General features: G+C 40.9%; 1 pseudogene; it reads left to right on the top strand.

Annotated features, from left to right (window-relative positions):
• The first annotated feature begins 1,372 nt into the window (after positions 1-1,372).
• LOC115202578 (uncharacterized) lies at positions 1,373-5,025 on the top strand (annotated as a pseudogene).
• Positions 5,026-5,554: the final 529 nt, after the last annotated feature.

Consider the following 5,554-nt stretch of genomic DNA (forward strand, 5'->3'; position numbering starts at 1 on the left):
GGTGTGGTTCCTGAGTTAATTTAGCAAGTAACATCTCATCATGCTTAGGGTCATGTATAAATATGCGGGGCAGGTCATTACTTGGACCATTATTTTGGCTCTCATGACTATTCCCCCATCCATAGGACACGAAAACGATGTAAACAATATGCCATGGCCATCTCGGTCACCAGATATCAACCCAATTGAATGCTTTAGGATGATTCAGGACATTTTCCAACACCATCAACAAAACACCAAATTATGGAAATTCTCATGGAAGAATGGTGTTGCATCCCTCAAATAGAGTTCCAGACACTTGTAGAATCTATGCTAAGGTCCACTGAAGCTGTTCTGGCTCAACGCCCTTAAGACACTTTTTGTTGGTGTTTCCTTTATTTTGGCAGTGTGTCGGAAATAACATGGTCACTTTGGTAGAACGTTTCTTTTGATTGGAGATTTAGTGCATTTATCAAAATCCCATCATCAGGTAGTCTAATTTTAGATTTGTAATGTAAACAAGATTATTAGGGAAGTAATTCTTCTTGCAAAGCATTTAAACGTTTAAATCGAACTATTAAATGAATGTGACTATTCACAGTAATCATATTATTGTGTGCATACTCAGTGCCGGCCGTGTTCCTATTGGTCAGTCACCGGGATCGGCTCGTAACATCAGCCACACTTCACGATAAAGGCTCAACATTTCTTATACTGCCATAACTTTGTCCGAGCCTGACTGCACGTAGTGGTACTTAATCGGCAGACCTAGACCCTGTCACACTGAATGAGCCAAGACGTCCGACAATCGTTTACAACCTAAGAATTTGCCCACAACGTGGACATTTTGTCTGGGATGGCAAAATTGTGGCATAAGACGGCTAAAATCGTACATTGTGCAGGCCTTAAGCCTGTCACAGTTTTCTGCTTTTGACTTTTAGTTGGCAAGGCCTAAGTGAATATGAGGATTTTCTGAGCCATGTCCGTTTAGCCAATAGGAGATATGTTCGTTCATCCCAAAAATTATATGGTGACCATTGATGAGCCCAGGTCAGAGGAATAAAGAGAGGAGGATTTTGTCTCTGTCAACAAGCCAAAATCTGCTGTGGGAGAGAAAGACAGTAAAGACAGTCAAAAAAAGTTAAGTAGTACCTTGAAGCTCAAACTCTCACTACATCCCACCTCATCCACTCACCTAAGCTCTTGTGTCTCACTGTGTACCACCACTCTAGAAGTAATCTTTTAGGCTTTCATAAATGTAAGGCTTTGTCAGGTTGTGAAAAGTACCCATCACAACACATGTATTTGCCTGTCTATTTTTCTTTTTTTTTTCAGCCCTTATTTATGCTAGCTAACTAACTAACTCAGTGTTGCTTTTCACAACTTTCCAAACATGGATTCACGCAAAACGGGCATTTATGTTCGGTAAGGGGATGTCAGAATAACTGGCGGAAACGGAAGCTGTTCATGGAGCAGGAGTGTTTTGACCACCAAACTTTTTTGAAGAGCGAGTGCAGTTGTGAGGCGCCTTTTGATTTGAACCCACCTCCTAAGGACGAGGAGTCTCTGAGGCTTTGGCGCAAAGCATTGAACTTGCAGACACCACAAAACCGACCCTATGTGAGTTCCTATCACTTCGTGGACAAGACGCTGACTGAAGAGCATCCTTTCCCTGAGAAGTGGCTGGGCTATGATGCTCATGTACAGACCAGAAGGTGACATCTCATCAGGACATCAACACATACAGGTAGCTGTTAGATAGCTGCTACTTGCTAGCTAGTCTAGCTAACTATGTTACTAGTTGGTAGCCACTCTTAAGTCCTAACATACTGTAGCTAGCTAATTGTTGCCTAGCTTACTCACTTAGCTAGCTAGATTGAGGGCAGCCCATCAGATACAGTGTTGCTAGCTATCTATCCTAGCTAGTTAGTCCCTACATTGTTAACCTGTTAGGGCTAGGGGGCAGTATTTATACGGCCCCCTAAAAAACGTACCCGATTTAATCTGGTTACTACTCCTGCCCAGTAACTAGAATATGCATATAATTATTTGCTTTAGATAGAAAACACCCCAAAGTTTCTAAAACTGTTTGAATGGTGTCTGTGAGTATAACAGAACTCATATGGCAGGCCAAAACCTGAGAAGATTCCATGCAGGAAGTGGCCTGTCTGACAAGTTGTTGTTCTTCTTGCCTCTGTTTATTGAAGACTGAGGATCTTTGCTGTAACGTGACACTTCCTACGGCTCCCATAGGCTCTCAGAGCCCGGGAAAAAGCTGAACGATATCGAGGCAGCCCCAGGCTGAAACACATTATCGCTTTTGACAAGTGGCCGATCAGAGGACAATGGGCTTAGGCGCGTGCCCGAGTCCACCCTATGCTTTATTTTATTTCGTCTGTTTACCTAATTGCAGATTCCCGGTCGGAATATTATCGCTTTTTTACGAGAAAAATGGCATAAAAATTGATTTTAAACAGCGGTTGACATGCTTCGAAGTACGGTAATGGAATATTTAGATTTTTTTTGTCACGAAATGCGCCGTGCTCATAACCCTTATTTACCATTCGGATAGTGTCTTGAACGCACGAACAAAACGCTGCTGTTTGAACATAACGATGGATTATTTGGGACCAAACCAACATTTGTTATTGAAGTAGAAGTCCTGGGAGTGCATTCTGACGAAGAACACCAAAGGTAATCAAACTTTTCTAATAGTAAATCTGAGTTTAGTGAAGGCTAAACTTGCTGGGTGTCTAAATAGCTAGCCCTGTGATGCCGGGCTATCTACTTAGAATATTGCAAAATGTGCTTTCACCAAAAAGCTATTTTAAAATCAGACATATCGAGTGCATAGAGGAGTTCTGTATCTATAATTCTTAAAATAATTGTTATGCTTTTTGTGAACGTTTATCGTGAGTAATTTAGTAAATTGTTAGTAAATTCGCCGGAAGTTTGCGGGGGGTATGCTAGTTCTGAACGTCACATGCTAATGTCAAAAGCTGGTTTTTGATATAAATATGAACTTGATTGAACAAAACATGCATGTATTGTATAACATAATGTCCTAGGGTTGTCATCTGATGAAGATCATCAAAGGTTAGTGCTGCATTTAGCTGTGGTTTGTGTTTATGTGACATTATATGCTAGCTTGAAAAATGGGTGTCTGATTATTTCTGGCTGTGTACTCTGCTGACATAATCTAATGTTTTGCTTTCGTTGTAAAGCCTTTTTGAAATCGGACAGTGTGGTTAGATTAACGAGAGTCTTGTCTTTAAAATGCTTTAAAATAGTCATATGTTTGAGAAATTGAAGTAATAGCATTTCTAAGGTATTTGAATAACGCGCCACAGGATTCCACTGGCTGTTACGTAGGTGGGACGATTTGGTGCCACCTACCCTAGAGAGGTTAACTATCCAACAACTTCTGTCTGGCAATGACTCCCCCATGCCATGACTATCCGCATAATTGCTGGCATGCCACTGGTGATGGTCATGAAATGTCTAATGAGCTAAATTATTAAACATTCAAGTGTTTTTTTAGTTGTTTTTTTTAACCTAACCATGGCTGTCTGTGTATTTCATTTTGTTAAACTTGTGGTCTCTCTTATGTTTGTTTGACAGATGAAGACAACTGTGGTGATGCAGAGTCTGATCTGAGTATGCCAATGCCACCGCAGCATAAAGATGTTGATACTCAATTGGAGGTTCCAGCACTGACTGATCACAGCTAAATGTCAAGACAACCATGACTCAATCATGGACACTCTTACTGACAGTTGTGGCTGCTTTGTGTGATGTATTGTTGTCTCTACCTTCTTGCCCTTTGTGCTGTTGTCTGTGCCCAATAATGTTTGTACCATGTTTTGTGCTGCTACCATGTTGTGCTGCTGCCATGTTGTGTTGCTACCATGCTGTGTTGTCATGTGTTGCTGCCTTGCTATGTTGTTGTCTCAGGTCTCTCTTTATGTAGTGTTGTGTTGTCTCTCTTGTCGTGATGTGTGATTTGTCCTACATTTATATAAAAAATGTAAATGATCCCCCATCCCTGCAGGAGGCCTTTTTCCAATTGGTAGGCTGTCATTGTAAATAAGAATTTGTTCTTAACTGACTTGCCTAGTCATATGAAGGTTAAATAAATAAAAATGTATATAAAACCAAGTCAACAAGCTCAACTGCAACAAACAAACCCATTGTGGTGTGCGGAGACATTGACCCACACCATCCTGAAGAATGACACTAGCTCAGTGTTGTATACTGGCCTTCCTCTTAGTGTTTACTTTGACCATGTAGCGTTTCTGCAGAAATTCTACACGGCTAACTTCAAAATGCATATCACTGATCAAATACAGATGAAGCTGAAGCTGAATCTACTCCAGGGTGAACTTGCTGAACGTGTTGTTGTGTCCCAGGGAGTAATGAGCAGAATCCTTTCCTGCTGGATTGACACAATGGAGGAGCACATGAGCATCTACATTCCATGGCTGCCGAGGGAGACAATCCAGAACACAGTCTCGGTGCTTCAAAGAGAAGTTCCCCAATACCCCTTGCGTCATCAACTGCTCTGAAACCACTCTTCAGAAAGCACACAGTCTCGATTCCAGAGGGGAGTCATACAGCGACTATTATTCCAACAATACTCTCAAGTATTTGGTTGCCATTGCTTCATGTGGACTCGTTATGTTAATTTCTCCTGCAGATGCAGTGACAAGTTCATCACCCAAAACTCTGGCTTCCTGCAATACCTTAGGCCTGTTCAATGAAATTATGGCAGACAGGGGCTTTACCATCCGAGATCTGCTGTATGAGAGGAAGGTCAACTTTGCCATACCAGCCTTCACTCAGAAAGGAGACCAGCTGTCTGATGAGGATGACACAAGCACGAGAAGGATAGCTAATGTGTGTAGACATGTTGAGAGAGTTATCAGACGACTCAAGGTGTTCAAAATCATCTCCCAGACTGTTCCCATCAACCTGATGCACAAAATGGACAAAGTCTCCAGAATCTGTGCAGCACTTGTTGACATGCAGGGTGAGATCATCCATTAGGATGCCTAGTGAGCAATGAGAATGTTCATACATCTGAAATGTAACTTTATACACTATCATTTCATCCACATGGGATACTGTGTGTATATATAGTTTCCTATTTCATCTGAATAATTTTGATGTTCCTACATTAGAAATGTACTGTAACTTTGCCTGTTCCTGATCATTACAGGCATCCAATAGGTGCTGTTATCATGCCCTCTTAAATCCGTTTGAAATGCATTTTCTTCAAAACCAAAATGTCTCTAACAGACCAAGTGGGAAGACAACTGTTTATCAAGTGCCACAATGTTTTCTTTATTTGTGCCCCTGAAAACCAAACCCAGAATCAAACTAAGAACACATTTGACACCCTTAGACATGCCTCCACATTTCAAAATGTTAAGTATCAAAGAAAAAGTCAACAAAGTTGAATTTCATTGTGTTTTTATTAACACCATCATTTGCCAAGTGCAAGATGATTTACAGTATGCTGAGATAAGTTCATGAAGTGCCATATGAAAAAGAAAGAGCTATACAAATATTCATA

This window comes from Salmo trutta, chromosome 12, assembly GCF_901001165.1.
Source record: "Salmo trutta chromosome 12, fSalTru1.1, whole genome shotgun sequence".
Lineage (NCBI taxonomy): Eukaryota > Metazoa > Chordata > Actinopteri > Salmoniformes > Salmonidae > Salmo > Salmo trutta.